The following is a 17,131-nucleotide window of genomic DNA, read 5'->3' on the forward strand; positions in this document are numbered from 1 at the left end:
TTCAACCCTGCTTTATCTAACAGTTTATAATAGAACTTTTCTGCATCACTGGTGTTAAACCCTGAGAAGTACTGAAATCTCTCATAGAATGTCTTAGAACTGCTTTTAGGTGGAGTAGCACAATGTTCCCATTGGTTATACTTAAAAACATTTCTAGGTTGTGCAGATTTATGCAAGTAATGATCACCATAGTGTGTGTAGCAGAACATCTGTTCATAACTAGACGAACCTTGTAAATAATCATGTTCTGTGAATCTTGCTGACATTAGTAAATCAGACATCATATTATTAATACTTTCAAAGTCCCAATCATCAGAGAATGTACTAGGTTTTACAAAGTCACTTAAGGAAACCTTGAATTGATGAGGATATTTCAGGATTTCGACCGGACCATATATTTCATAGTCAGTTTTGTCCCGTACTACCCCGCCGGGTATTGGAATGGCTGTGACATTTACTGTTGACAGTTCTCTTTTCTTCACGTGGGATGATCTGTGTGGTTTGAGGACTAAGTTGATGTTCTGACTTGCTGTGTCCATTGAACTGTAATAAACTTCCCTAAAATTAAAACTAAAATTAGGCATAGTAGGAGTATAAATACCCCCGAAATAATCCAATGCTCAATTAATGGTGCATCCAGATATACTTCTTTGATTTGATGAAAGAGTTCTGTTGCTTTTTCTTTAAAAGTCTTTGTTTCTGGCATCACTTCTGGGTTGCTTTGATCCTCAGAAAAGTTATCGAAGTTGATGAAGTAGCCAGAGGCAGTTCTGTCAATTGTTGTTTTTGTTCTTTCAATTTGTCTTTCGGTAGCACTTTCTGATGCCACATCATTGTAGACTGGTGTTTCTTGACGAACTGTTTCAATTTGTGTTTCAAGAGGCACGAGTTCCATGGCATTATTGCGTAGTCCCTCTCTGTGCACTGCAGGCTTATCGAATGTGATTAGTCTTTCAGTTTGAACCTCTTGGATTGTTGCAAGTTTGGGTATTCTGTTGTTTCTCGGGAGTCCACTGGGCCTACTGTTGATTATAGGCCACATGCTTGTGGTTTTACCAGGTCGATTGATACAACTCTGTTCTCCTTTTTACCAGCAAGGGGCGGTAGTACTACTGATCTTGTTCCTTTGATAGCTAAGACAGGTACTGCTTTTCTATAAGAAGGCCCAAATTCCTTCTTCACCGCTATTTTTTCTCTGACCATATCCCCAATCTTTGGAATCCAGACAGGCCTTGCTGGGGCTGGTGGTACCTCGTCAGTGGTAGCTGGCTGTTGCTTTAACTTTATGTTGCTTAAGGATTTTCTTGTTTCATTCAAGTCCTGTAAAACAGCCAAACGATCTTTGATGTCAAAGTCTGTTTTCTTATCTTTTACCACTGATACCTGACTATCTAAGTCCTGAATGTGCATTCTATTTCCGAACAATAGTTCATATGGGCTGAAACCTTTTAGAGAATTTCTTGGCAAGTTGTTTAGGCTTAACTGGACACTTATTAAATGTTTGACCCACCCATCACCCGAACCTAATACCTTCGCTGTTATAGATTGCTTTATGTCCCTTTTTTTCTTTCTACCGCACTGTTCCCTTCGGGGTGTGACAGACAAGAATACCGCAAGCCAAAGCCAATGCTGGCCATGGCCTCCTTATGAGCTCGAGAGCTGAAAGCAGGACCCTGGTCAGAATGGAACATGGCAATTGCGTATGTGCCGATAAAGACTCGCAGATCTTTTATAACCGTTCTGGTGTCAGCCGAGCGCTGGGGCCACATTTTTTAAGTGGATTTAGCCTTAATGATTAATAGGACGCTGGATGGCAAGTAGACAGCATTTCGCTGTTTCTAATTGGTAGCCGGGCAACAGACTTGACCAGTTCACTACTGCGATCCCTGTCACAGTCGGGACAGTTCTTTACATATATTTGATGTTGCACGCTCATTCCCGGCCACCAGTATACTGATTGTAATTCAGTCAGAGATTCCTTGATCTTTTTGTGCCTAGGACCTTCACCCATGTGTGCGTCTGCTATTAATAACTTTCTCCGGTTCATGTTTGGAATTACCCTATCCCCCACTCCAGGGATTCGAGCAAAAGGAACGGAGTTTGCATCAATTACGTATGCATAATTGAGTGGATAGTTCACGGGTAGTGCTGCACAGTCGCCTTTCACGGACGTTTTTACTGCCAGCATGGTTTCCCCGTCTATGTATTTTTCTGAACGCTTTTTTGTGGCTACGGAGCCGGTTTAGTTGCTTCCGCTGTGGCTGTATTAGCCAATGAATTCCCTGCAACGTGAACGCCATCACGTTGATGACTCAGAGTGTGTATCACGTGAGTCTTTTGTAGTTCTTTCTGTAAAAGAGATACCTGTTTCCAAAGCATTTTATGCTTGATTGTGGCACTTGTGTCATCTTTGTAATCATTTTCAATCCAGCTCTGTAACTTGTTATTGTAAGAATTGACGCAAAAATGCGAATCGCACACAATTAGTGTCGGGAATTCACGTTCTGCATTTTCAAGCGCCATCTTTAAACATCTGATTTCAGCTCTCTGAGCCGAACAGTTTCTAACTGATTCAGTTTTTGTTATTTTCGGTCTGAATTTACTGCACAGCCAGCAAACTTTATCAATCGCGCAGGCTGCCTCGTAGGATTTGCTCTCTACGTTGAAATGCTGTACAAATCTATCTGTATAGATTATACAGGCATACTGTGGGAGAGGCAGAAGTTCGATTGGCAGAGGATATTCTTCTTCATAAGTCAATTCATTCAGTTTTTGGAATTGCGGGGAAAAATAGTATTTCACATCTTCCGCTCCAAGAGAATCTATACACTGTATCCATTTCGGATCCAGTGACACTGTGGCCAGATTTACTGGGGTGAATAGCGCCTCGAAGGCGGATTCCACTGTGAGGATATTGATCCTTCTACCATGTGCTAGTTCTCGTTCATTCGCTAATGCAGTTTCTACTGCTTTCACAGTATTTTCTGTTGGACTGAATGTTTTTTCCGCTTGTGTATACAAGTGTGATTTAATTGAAATTGGTACCTTTTCTCCCTCATTAGAGGTCAGGTACGTGAATCTGCATCTTCCTGGGATGATTCGGATTACAAGATCGCGTGTGTTGTCACGTGTATCTAATTTTGTTTTTGCTAACATGTCTGTTTACAGTGATCTCAAAGTTTCTGTGTGTTTTTGAGTCCAGGTGATTGGTTTAAAATCAGGTTTAATTAGTTCGTAGAGAGGTTTAACTCTCTCTGCATAATTTAGAATGTAAGTTCTACCGAAATTCAGAAAGCCTAGAATCGATTGTAAGTTCTTCAGCGTTTTTGGAGCTTGGAGTACAGCGCACTTCTCTAAGAAGTTGTCCGCTAGGCTTTTCCCTTCACTTGATACTTGTATCCTGAAAATATTACTGTCAGATGGGCAATTCTTGACTTTTTAAAGTTGAATTTATAACTAACCCTGGGCGTAGTTCGTGGAGTCGGACTCCGCGGAGCTACGCGAAGACGTAGTTGCACTCCGCGAACTACGCGTAGCTCCGCAAGCATGCGGAGTTGCTTGCTGGGCCCGTTCGCGCGCCGTTTTTCGTCTTCGGGAGCGCGGTGCGCGTGTTCGGGGCGTTGCCTGCATGCTCGGGATGGCTAGCACGCTAAATTACCCCAGAGGTTTGTCCCGCCTGCTTGCGTTCCCTTATTTCCTGTTCCGGGTCACAATTAACGTGGTCGCGTTGTGCAAGACATGTTCGGGAACTCATCTTCTCGTTCGCACTACAAAAGTGCGTGATCGCGCTAAATATCGCGCGAACCTACCCATGCGGTCGCGATGGGCGCAGCCATCTTGGATCACACACTCTGGCTATGGTTTTGGGCCTACTTTTGCATCCTGTTAAAATCTCTTTAATCCTTGTCTTTTTACCCACTTTTTCTAACTTTCTTTAGTTATTACCTATTTCTCTCTGTGCCTAGGTTTATATTTTTCATTTTATTTCTACTTTTACAACTTTTCTATTGCTTTTTACTTCCTTCTTGTTCTTTTACCTTGCTTCTTCTTTCCCCTACCTTTTTGTCTTGAACTTTTAGTTTTCTTCTACCCTCCACCCAGAACCATGGTCAAGGGCGCCAGCAGCAGCGGCGGCTCAAAGGGCAAGGCGCTAGTGCCCCAAAAAACTAGGCTGCCTTGCGGCAGAATGCGCCCCCTAGGGGTGAGGCCCCGCCAACTTTTTGGGGAGGAGGAGGTGGCTGCCCTGGTTTTTTTTATCCAGCGCTACCTCCCCTTGATGTTGGCAGCAGGTGGCAGGCCCGGCTCCGGCTACCAGCATATTGAGGAGCGTCTCCGGCGGTGGGTGAAGGTGCGCCGGGCAGTCTTCCGCTGCTCCGGTATCCGGCGTACCCACCACCAGCTGACCCACCGTTGGGCAGACATTTTGGACCGGGAGCAGGACCTGTTGGACCTGCTTGGCGTCGAGGTCGTGGGTCTTGGTGAGTGGCTACCCAAAAAAAAAAAGTGTGTGTATAATATATCTCTATAGTAGTATAAGTATTGTTGTTGTATCTTTGTAAATCTTGGCTGAATAAGTAACGCGATGACTGGTGCTCCTAGTTACATTTCCGATGTATTCCGTTATTATATCTACTGTAATTGTATGACACTGGTCTATGCTGCGCTTCTTCATCTTCACTGACTCTTGCGTGTTCAATTTGGCGCTAGCTTTTGCTGTTTATTGGTGTGAGATTTTCTTTATTGTAGAGAACTGAAGTTAGTTAATGCTATTAATAGAGTCTTGTCCTTCCTTTGTCCGTCAGTGAAATAGCCGTTGATGGATAATTGTACGTGTTTGCAATGCATATTGTATCTTTTTTTCACGGCCTTCTCTTCTGCATGAATAATACTCCTCTGGCAATGAATGCAAAAGTTACTTTGTTCTTCTTACCTCAGCCAGGGCCGGATTTAGGCATGTTCAAGCTGTGCAACTGCACAGGGCCACCAAACGCCAGGGGCCACCCCACCAATATATATCCTTAATTTAATAATCCCCAGAGGATGGATACATATTTGCGTGGCGGCCCCTGGCAGGGATTTGGTGCCTCCGGCTCTGTTCCACTTCCAAACACCCTGACTCCCCCCTCTTCACTGGCCTCCGTGCTCCGCCCCGACCTCCTCTTCCGGGCCCCCCACCTACGCTCCCTGGCCAGGAGTCCAGGACCACCATGAGCCTATAGCCGCCCCTGCCTCAGCCCTCCATAGAACTAATGTAGTTTGTATATTGAGTGGGTAGGGCAGCAGTAGCATTCAGTCAGTAGCAAAACAAAATATGATGCCATGAACGTACAATTTCGTGTTAGTTAGTATGCACAAAGTTAAGCATGTCTCCTCCTTGCGATCTATGCATTTTGCTGGCAAAAAATGAAAAAGAAATGGCTACTTACAGATAATTGATTGATTACCCCATTCTTGAATCTGTGGTGTTGTTCAGGTCTTACTGCCTCTGTGTTACTTAGTAATCTGCAATCAGAATGTTTATGGAACATTTGATTTGTTTTCACCAAGTACACTAGTCGGTGAATCATGCAAGGCAGTAGTCATTTGGTAGACCAATGTTTGTTTCTTTTAATGTTGTAGCAGTGGTTTTTGAAATGCTTGCTGTCTATGTTTCACAGCACTCAATGTTTTCTCTTTCTTTATTATTTCTTACATGAACCACAGAACCCAGGGGCAAGCAGAAGGCTGGGACCGAGTCGGCGGGTGAACGTGATTGTGAACCACAGGCACAGAGCTCCTCTACTGAGGATCCTGCTGCTGTCCCTAGTAAGTCCAACAGTGTTTTCTTTTGGAACAATGATATTTCCCTAACTTTCTAACGGAGCTTTTTTTCCAACCGATTAATGACATTTCACCTAACTGTTTAGTTAAGGTATCAATCTTTTCAAAAAATCTGTGATCGAATAGCGGAAGGCACAGGGTCCACTCCTGTCTTATGCTTTTTCCTCTGTAATGTCTCTTCTTTGGCAATTGACACCAACCAAGTATGCATGCAGATGTTGGTCTACTATTTTGTAAGCGTTAGTAGTTTAGTACCACTACTACTCTTGCAGGTATTCTTCTATGCAGTGACATACATAACTATGTATGCACCCCAAAATTGGATGTTGTTGTTGATAGGCAGGTTGGACCTTACTTACTTACAGTCTTACACCTCAGTCACAGAACTCAGAGGAACCCACAATTCAATGAACGACAACCTATATGGGCTCAGTCATTGGTCAATTATTCAATTACCCCTTTCCTGAACCCCAATATGAAGATGCCAAATGCTTTTATTACACAATCCATAACCTAAGTAACCCCCTTTTTCTCACTCTCTCGTGTAAGTCTACAAGACAACAGACACTGAAAATATACTTCCGAGTCAATGTGGTACTTCAAAACCTTTATTTTGTTAGAAGTAACTAAGTAAGTAACATCAATGTTTTTAAGTTGTTCTGTCAAATACGTCAAGGGCAGGGCCACCAGAAGAAATCCAGAGTTAAAAAAGGCTCAATAAAAAGTATTCTACATTTGTACAGCTACCAGTGCACGATAGGGAAAGGTGGGAAATGTCGGAGACCCCTCACCATTGAACGTATACTGGTTGCATATGCCTCTTGTTGGTAAGCTCTGCAAATCTTTGCTTCGTAGAAGTAAATCTTCTCATCTGCCGAAAGATAATGACAAAAGTGGTGCACGTTAGACAGTATGAAAACATTACATACATTTATTCAACTTTTTAGCTGTCATGCTAAAAAAAAAAGGTGTAACCTGAGGCTGTAAGGAAACTGGATTCCACAATCCACATTCAAAAAGTAAATACGGGCCTCTATTTTCCAAACTCTTCAGGTGTATGCTTTGAACTATCATGTGGCCTCAAAGGCGTCTTCTCGTACTGCGCAACAAGCTGTGAGGTAGCATGCGCAAAACTGTAGACATGTCATTGATGTACAAACTGGTTAGGTTACATGGTTCAGTCTAACTTTCCAAGGACTAGAGTAGCAGTATAGATGAGATGAGCTTGGGTACCATACCATACCAAATAAATGCTGATATGTGTAGTGTGTTACTTACTCTGCTGTACTAGGCAATGTGGACTACTAGTGATTACGTTGTACTTAACTGTTTTGCAGAACTCCGTTCTTGGTGAACAAGTACAATGGGGGCTGTGCATCCATCTAAAAAGGTGTACTTAATTACTTATTTTTATTTTTGCAGAACCGGTACCATCCACCAGTGCCGACGGGGGCAGCGGCGCTGCAACGCCGTCAGCAGAGGCGATCCCGGAGGGGAATGGAGGACCACCAGAGGCACCTACAGCAGCACCGGCAGCAGCGGGGGAGGAGACAACAACGGTGGGCGATGGTAAGTTACATTCAATAGTGATCCGCATTACTTGGTGGGTGGGGAAAACTTCCTCACTGTACTCTGATATTTATAATGAACTTGAAGTTCTACTGGACAATATATGACGCCACTGTTCTCATTACCAAGCTTAGCAAAAGCATTACCACCGGCCAGAATTGATAAAATTAGTTATACATGCCTCTTCTATGTGACTACAACTCAGCTGTGAAAGGTTGGTGGCAGACTAAAAAAGTCTTATCCACAACATTACATGACCGCGATGGATTAACATGAGATTGATTTTAAGTATGATGAAAGGTGCAAGGAAAAAGCTCTAATCATAAAATATAGAAGGATACTATGGAATCAGCAATGCAGGTGTTTGAGAGCAGTTGGATGCGTGGGTTGTTGTGGAAGCATAGAAAGTGGAAAACACAGCTGCCTGCGTGGGTGGGAGACACATCCAATATTGGTGGTTAGTGGATAGTGGATACTAGTGTTGGCAGCGGTGTTTTGGTTAAACACAAAGGCAAGGGAAGGAGGGGACGACTGGATGCATTCCGGGTCGTTGCTGGCGAAACACAAACCACCTAACGTTTGTTGGTGATATAAAGAATGATAGTCTCTAGAGTAGACATTTACTAGTACTAGCTGGCCACTGTTAATTTAATGTTAGTTTGAGACTGTCACTTTTCCCGGAAGCACAGAGTATATGATATAAAAAAACGAGATATGAAAAAGACAGGTGTTCGTATGTGACCGTTGAAGTACACCCATGCTATGTTACTAGGGCAGGCATAATGCCGTGCCAAAAAGGCAGACAAATGAATTATATAAGGCGTAGAATGTTCAAGATAGATAAAACAACATTTTAGGTACTCAACTTGCTTGCTATTGCTTCTGTACTGTGCCGCCCACTATGTGTTGGATCCATTTTGTGTTCTTTATTTGCTGGGATTTTTGATTACAACAATTCTGTCTCTTTCTTTATAGATACTCCTTCTAAACCAACGAGGAAGGAGCTAGCAGTCCGGGCCCGTCAGCGGAAACTGCAGGCCATCGTTGAGGCCTACCGCCGGCTGGTGGCTCAGGCCGAGGAGGAGGAGGAGGAGGCGGCGGCAGCAGCTGCTGCCTCTTCCAATGCCCCGGCCCCCAAGCCTGCAGGAGTACGTCGGCGTGGTCAGGCAGCCGCCCGCCGCCAGATTTTCCCCGCATCGTCCACCCCCCCACAACAACATGGCTGCCAATGTAGGTGCCGCCAGTTCCAGCGAAAAATTCTCCTCCGGGTAGCCAGGCTGGAGGCTCAAAGCAGTCAGACTAAAAAACAGATAGAGGAGCGTGTAAAGATCCTGGTGGATCAACACTTAAAAGCCCGCCGGCTATGAGATGGACCCTGTTTGCCCCTTTTTCAATCCTTTTGTTGGTGGGTGGGAATTGGGTGTTGGGTTTTTACTTTTTTTTACATGACATTGAGCGTGGGAATTTGGTTGGGGTTAGGGGAGGCGGGTAGGGGGACAGCTTGGTGTAGGATTTATATATATTTTATTTTTGTATCATCTTTAGTTATATATTACATTATGTTAAAATAAACGAGACACAAAGTTATGTTAAAAAGAAAACATTTGAAGTTCATTTGCGTTTCTTGTGGGGTTGGAGGGGGGAGTGTTTCACCAAATAATGTACGTTGTGCAACCTCGCAAGGTTTAATTTGGCCATGCAGGTCGGCGGACAGTGCTTTTTAATAATAAAATATATTGCCCACATCTTTAACATGCAAACAGATAGATGCAGTAAACCCTCACCGAGTTATATTTGTAGTATTAGAAGAACGACCAGTCTGTCTTGCGTTATACCTCACTGCAAACTTATCTTACCTGTGATTGCTGATGAGATGATGATGATTTATCATGAAGTGTGGCACTGCAAGGGCTGCATTTGATTTCCAAGACAATGGCGAAGAATCTGTGGTTCAGAATCAGAACTTCTGTGATAGTAGTAGACAGACCCTGCCAGTAGCGACAAAAAGAAAGAGACAGTCATTTGCGTGACAGACAATGTGGGGGTAGTATAAGTAAGTACAGTACATTGCATGGGTGACCCAATATTGCAACTGCTAAACTGAAACAAAACAATGGTTTTGGGGACTGGAAACAAAGTGCAAGAGAAGATAAGAAGTTCAACTTTACTTGTAGTACTCACGGCAACGTCAAACTTTTCTAAATCATAATGCTTTACACTTTAAACCCAAAAAATTACGCCAATTCATTAGATGCATTCGTTGTTTGATGTTAATGGTAAATTATTTGGCGTTATACACAGAGCTTGAGTTGGGAAGCCGCAGAAGATCCTGGCCATGCCTTGTTGACATTTCACTATTGTTGCTTTGACCACATCTGCCCCAGCAAGCGCGTGATCAAATTGTTGGTGTATATTTAATGTAAGAAACATCACACCTCAATGTAACCACGCAGCCCGGGGGAAGAGGGTTAGGGATTGTTTAATGGATGGGTACGGGGGTTTTGGGAAAGGTTTGAGAAAGAAAAACAGTACGCATGGAGATTGGAGACAACAAAAGCAAAACAATGAAGACGATGATTTATGATGTTGATCCGCTAGCTAATGATTGTAAGCAATGGACGTAAGAAAAGGACACGCTGAATATGATTCTTGGTTTCCCGCAATCCAATTGCTTGATGATGAGGATCTGTGGTAAGGATGAGAGTTGATGCTCATACTATAAAGCAGTGGGTGACCCGTGAAAGATGTCCAGCCTGAAAAAGAAAAGGCAAATACAAAAGAATGTGAATGACCTAAACAAATTGTAATACAGTGAAGATAAAAAAAACAATACAAGAGGAGTAGTCGTATGAGAGGACTTTCAGACTGAGGCGGCTTGGATACAATTTGTATAAGTCTACTAGTTGCATATCATTTTTAATCTAGAAGTACAAAAAAAGACAGGAGCCAGCACACAACAACAGGCCCACGACGACACCGGTTTGGCCGTTATACAAACTGCATTTCCCTAAAAATTTCAGAGCCACAGAAAGGTGAATGAAATTGAAAAAGCAACCTAGCATTTACAAAATTAATCAACAAAATCAATGCGTCATTCTCAGTCATCAATCATACCACTATTGTACTCTACCACAGCACTGTGCACAAACATGTAGTAGCCTGGGTCTACTGTGCTGTGACTCTTATTTGTATTTATTTATTACCTTGTATTCCACTCCAAGAAACATCGTGCATCAATCAGCTCAGATCCAACTGCCTGACAGCAAAGATATGGTGGTCACCATCATTATCATCAGCAACTCAGTCTGTAGTGAGTGACTACGATAAATTAAGTCCTGACTGCATCTGTACTAGTAGGAACACAAGTGCGTAAATAATTTCTATTATTAGTAAATAACATGGAAGAATTGGCTATCACGTGAGTCTGAACTGAAGTTACTAGTATACTTCAACTCCATGCACATTAGCTCAGAGTCAGCCAAAAAATACATCCAATGCAATGCATGGCATCATTCATTTTTATACCTGTTTTGCTCTTCTTCTCTTTCACTGTCAGAAGATTGATCACAGATGCTGCCGAGCCTTTGTAATGCGAGTCATCACAACAAGTTGACTTCAGTTGTGGATGCCTGCTCAAGTTTCTTTTGACACAGAAGAGTCGTCTCTGAATGCCTGCAGACAGAGGTGGTAGCCTTAACAGTAAGACTCAGCAAGGCAGTTATTATGAGTTGCAGATTTCAAATGAAATAGAGGATGGCTGTAGTCATGTACGGTTCACTTATTATGGAGGGACTGTTAGAGGCTACATTATTGTTATTGTACTATACTCCATCTACAACATCAAATGTATGGCTGCCAAGATGGAATTGTATTGACTTGAGTGGGAGTCAAGAAGATGCAGCAAGACTCTGAGGAGTGCAGTCAACATGGAACATAAATGCACAGGCGTGCAACTCCAGGAGGTAACTAAAAAAGATACAGCGAAAATAAATGCACAGGTGTGCAACTCCAGTAGGTACATTAAAAGAATGAGTGGTGGGGATGGATTTGGTTGAGCTTTTTATTTTAAGATTAGCAGTTTTGCACCAGAAAGTCATTTTTAATAAGAAAATAAATAACACAAATAAAAGAAGGGAAAAAGTCACAATTTAACAGCCTATTGGTCAGGGAAGAGGTGCTCGTCCTCAAACTCTGCGGGTCCCGACAGCAGTAGGTCATGTAACCCAGCAGTGATGAATTCTTCGGGCTCGCTTTCTTCATCCTGCTCTGATTCACGTACAGTATAGTCTGGTGGTATGAAGTGTTGATTCATTTTTATCATTGTCAGCCTCTCGACGCTTTTGGGGGAGAGACTGGTCCTTTTCGATGTCACAATGGCACCAGCAGCACTGAAAACCCGCTCAGAGGCGACACTGGCTACAGGACAAGCCAAATACTTTATCGCCAGCCTGCTCAGCACTGGCCACTGTCTCCTTCTTTCATACCAATAGACCAATGGGCTTTGCTCCATGAACACCTCTGTTGTGTCATCCAGATAGGCCTGAACCATCCGCTCAGTGTTCATTGGTGCTCGGCTTTGCTGCTCCTCTTTCCCCTTTGCAACAGCAACGGACTTACCCATCCCCTTCTGTAGAAAAAAAGCAGTTATGCTTTTGGTTGTGTCTGCTGAATCAGATCGTGTAGGTGCTGCTTTTGGTACTGTTGGTGCCTGCTGGGAAGCAGACGCACCGCTCTCATGCTGTGATGAACTTGCCTGAGTTGCCTCAGGAGGATGGCCTGGAGTACTTTGACTGTCCTGGGCTGGCACTGTCAGGCCTTTAAGTAACAGCCGTTCAGTTTCGAAATCATTAGCTTCCACAGCTATGGAACTTTTGTAATTGGCAACATCCCCATCTGAAAAAGGAATGACTGCGCTACTGCTGACAAACAATTTGTACCGTGGATCCAAGATTGTTGCAGTTATGTAATTTGGATCTGACACAATCATTTTAAGCCTTGCATTTACAGATAAGCGGTTGCGTAAGGCCTTGGCCAAGGTACATGCATCAACTTTTTCTTCGTCACCTTCGTATGTTTCACAGACCTCCTTCAGCTGTTGCTCGAGCATGTACAACAATGGGATGGCTTGGCCCATAGTACAGTCCTCCCTGCTAACTGCACGTGTGAACACCTCAAAAGGTTGTAGCATCTCTGTCAAGCATTTAATGATGTCCCACTGCCACATCTCAACGGTCAGGCTTTTAAGATTAACAGTAGGATCCACTAATCTTCTTGACATTACATAAGCATTCAGTGGTATGTACTGCTCAAAGAGACGCTCAAGCATGAAATAAGTCGAGTTCCAACGTGTTGGGACCTCCTGGATCAGTGCTTTGACTGGCAAATTATGCTCCCGCTGAATGACGCGTAGCAGCTTCCGCGCTTTGAAAGAATGGTTAAAATGCGTGCATATTCTTCTGCAGATGGTCAGTATGGTGCTGACTTGGAGTTCATTTTTCAGAAAGTCTTGCACGACTAAGTTAATGCAGTGTGCCAAACAGGGTACCCTGAAATACTGTCCATCTTTCATTGCCCTCACTACATTACTGCCATTGTCGGTGGCAACAAAACCAATCTTAAGGCCTCTTGGTTTCAGCCATTCAAAGACCTTGCTGTTAAAGTCAGACAAAATGTTGTCAGCAGTATGATTTTTCTCCATACCAAACATGGCTACAGTTGCATGTTTGCGAGTGTCATTGAAAATCCCAGCAACGTCAAGAAGGCCTGATGTTAACTTGTCTTTCACACCTGCAAAAGAGATCCAGTGTGCGGTGATGCACATGTAATCTGCTGTGGCTTCGCGACTGCTCCACATGTCGGTTGTCAGGTGGATACAATGGACAACACTCTGTTGTAAGGCTTTCCCAATCAATCCCAGCACGTCGTGGTGTAGTGCTGGAATAGCAACTCTTGCAAAATAGTAGCGACTGGGAACGTCCCATTTTGGGGCGAGTGTTGCCACTAATTGCCGAAATCCCACTGCCTCAACAAATGAAAATGGGAGAAGGTCCAGTGCCAACATTTTTGCAAGTTTCGCATTGTACAAACGTGCTGTTGGGTGGTTCCGCTCGTACTTTCCCTCCTGCCTAAACATGCCAGTAATGGTAAGCTGCTTGGTAATTCTTTCTGTTCTGCTAGACGGACCACCTTTCAACGCAGACTTTTCACTCCTTGCCCTTGGTATCTCCGGCTGACTCTGGTGCCACTGAGAAGTTGCTGATGCTGAGGATTTGGACTGCACCACTCCAGTGCTGGCGACAGGGCTCATTTGTGTACCACTCCCAGATAGAAGGTCATCGTCTCCCTCTTCTTCCATGAGTGGACCTTGTAGTACTGTATCCTCCCCACCAACACCAGTGCTTACATCTTTTAAGCTTGCAAGGTGGTTCTCCCATACAATTGTGTGTGTTTTTTTCATATGGGTCGTTGGGCCTCCAGTACCATAGTTTGTACCAATCTTACCACGACTAACATTGGTGTGACAAATGGTGCATATAGCAATGTTCTCCTGATGTGGGTGAACCGTAAAAAAATCCCAGACTGGGGAGCTAAACTTTTGTCTCCTGCCATAGGAAGAGGAGGACCCACTTCCAATCCCGGATGAACTGGAGCCTTTTTGTTGAATTTCCCTATGTGACAGTTCAGTACTAGTACTGCCACTACCTCCTTCTGTTGAGGTGGTGCTTGCGCTGGATGTCGCACGCTGCCGGGCCTTCGCTGATGCAAAAATGGGAGCTGGTGTTACTTTGGGCGCTGAGTGTGTAGGAGTTACATGTGCTATCTGCTCATCACTAATCGCAGCCCTTCTGGATAGGGTGAAAATGCTGGTCTCTACATCCTTTGCACCAGGAATAACGCTTGTGATGATGACATTGTCAGTGTCAGACCCGTCTTTATCACCATCAGTATCCTGTTCACCTACATCGAACTCCGGAAGTTCAAGCCTTGACGGATCCTTCCTTTTTCCCAGCCTGGTCTTAGGATGCCTCTCCTTTGAATGCTCAGTTCTTCGTTGTGGATGCCATTCCTTATCAAGGTCATCTGAAGGGATGCTATGCGAAGAACTCGATGCACTGCCACTAACCCTCCTTTCCTTTGGTAAATTTAAAGACAGTAGATCACCTCCAGAAGTGGCTTCCTCTTCTTCTTGCTCGGAATGAGGCTCTACGTCCTGAACTGCCCCGACATCGGGAGGAACAACTTCCACTATTGCGTGTGGAGACGGTGGTTGTTGTTCTTGAGGAAGTACTATAGCGTGCTGTGGTTCTTCAACAACTACTATTGTGGGATTTGGTTGTTGTTGTTGAACAACTATTGCGGGCGGTGGTTGTGGTTTTTTAACAACTATTGCGGGAAGTGGTTGTGGTTGTTGAACATCTACTGCTGGCGGCGGTTGTTGAGCAGTTTCATCTTGCGTGGATTGTGTTCTACTTTGTGACAGCGATAAGTTAAGTTCAGGCTCAGTATCACTGCTTTGTAACACTAGGCTGGCTACCTCTTCGACCCTCATGTGCTTGGCCCTGGGTTGGTGGCTTGCCCCCGCTAATGCGGATGTGCTGGCTCCAGCTTGCACCACGGACACCGCTGCTGCAGGCGTACGTTTTGGGGGCCCAAAAAAGGTTTGGGGGTCCATACCAGCCTTAAGTGACACTTCCTTCTTCTGTACCTTCTTCTCAGCAACTTTCTTGGTGGTGGAGGACCTGGTACCTGCTTTCTTAGGGCCCATCTTCTTCTGATGTCAGCACACAGCAGCACTCAGTAGCACAAATTGCAGAGATGTGTGGTCAGATGAGTCACACACCACACGTGGCGTACAATTGAAGGACGTCCGTCTGGCAGTTGAACGGGCGATGGATGAAAACAACCCGCACCTCCTCAGTCTTTTTCTGTGCACCTACAAGCAAAGAAGACAGAACACGTCAGTGAAACAAGCAGCAAGCCAGCACATGAACAATTGAAAGACACACAGGCCAATGTATAAAACACAAAAAAGAAGACTAATACTACCAGCACCACAGCCCCCAGCCACATGAAGTCCAGAAAGAACCAATAATAAAGTCAAGCAGGCCTATCATATACCAATATGGACAGAAAAAGGAGGATGCCTGCTACACATGAGTCATGACAGGTTAATGCAAGGAAAATCAAAATACCCCATGGCTAAGAGTTTGTAAAACTTCACTGCAAAAACACATACAAGCCATAAAATTATTACACACACAAAAAAGTTACCTACCCCCCTGCCCAGACAACAAACTTGGAAATGCAATGGCATACACACATGCCGTAATGATGGTAATTAAATAGACCAAATAGAAACAGCTACATAAAGCAGCCCCGCTAACTAGTAACTACCACCTCTGGGACTCTGGCCTACTATCAGATCAGACCAAAAGCAGGGAGGCCAATGATAAATGCACAAAGGAAGTACCTACAAAATGGCCGCCACCACATGGCCTGTCCAGGAAGACAAAACTACAACCAAATAACAGATAAATGAGGACTTTTTTGTAGCACAGGGGACACATTAAACATTTTCGAGGAACTTTTATGCAACTCGGGACATATTGTTCGCGAGAATGCAAAATCGGCGTGTTCGGCAACGCGAATCGAGTGAAAAGTCGTTATCGCGTTCCCGAGCCAGTACATTGAGCGCGCGAACAAGACAAAAAAGGTAAGGTCGCGTTCTCACACGGTGCGACGTTACAAAAACTACCCGAGCTGTATTCCTAGGGTTACCTAATGGCAGGGAGTGCCATAATAGCTACACACAAGCAACCAAAAAACTAAAAGTACCACCATTACAAAAAATGTGAACCAATCCAAAACAATACACGGTGTAATTAAAGTTACACCACAAAAATAGTTGATTAACTTGAATGCACCTATGGCTGTGAGTGGTAGTACCTACAAAAGCCTTGGATGGCTATGGCAAAAGAAGAGAGCCAGGGAAGGACACAGAAAATGGCCGCCTCCATAGGGCCAGGAGGACAGGGACACCCAAAAACAACATGGAAAAGGGATGCACCCAAAATGGCCTCCACCACATGGCAAAATCAGTCACAAAGGAAGCATACACAAAATGGCCGCCACCACATGGCCTGCCCACCAACAACAACATAGCAGAATCATCACAAAGGAAGTAAGTACACACAAAATGGCCCTCAACACTACATGAAAAGAAAGAGAGGACAGACAATAAATGCCTATGCCAAAGGGACAATGCTTAGCTTCACAAAATGGACACACCAGACACCACCCCCCAAATTGGTCACCCCAACCATAAACAAGAAATCATTACATAGAGGACAGAAAGGAACTGGGAGTGGCCCATGCTCCAGGAAGACAAAACTACAAGCAAATAACACAAAAATGAGGACTTTTTTGTAGCACAGGGGACACATTAAACATTTTCGAGGAACTTTTATGCAACTCGGGACATATTGTTCGCGAGAATGCAAAATCGGCGTGTTTGGCAACGCGAATCGAGTGAAAAGTCGTTATCGCGTTCCCGAGCCAGTACATTGAGCGCGCGAACAAGACAAAAAAGGTAAGGTCGCGTTCTCACACGGTGCGACGTTACAAAAACTACCCGAGCTGTATTCCTAGGGTTACCTAATGGCAGGGAGTGCCATAATAGCTACACACAAGCAACCAAAAAACTAAAAGTACCACCATTACAAAAAATGTGAACCAATCCAAA

The sequence above is a fragment of the Lissotriton vulgaris genome, chromosome 2_2, assembly GCF_964263255.1.
Source record: "Lissotriton vulgaris chromosome 2_2, aLisVul1.2, whole genome shotgun sequence".
NCBI lineage: Eukaryota > Metazoa > Chordata > Amphibia > Caudata > Salamandridae > Lissotriton > Lissotriton vulgaris.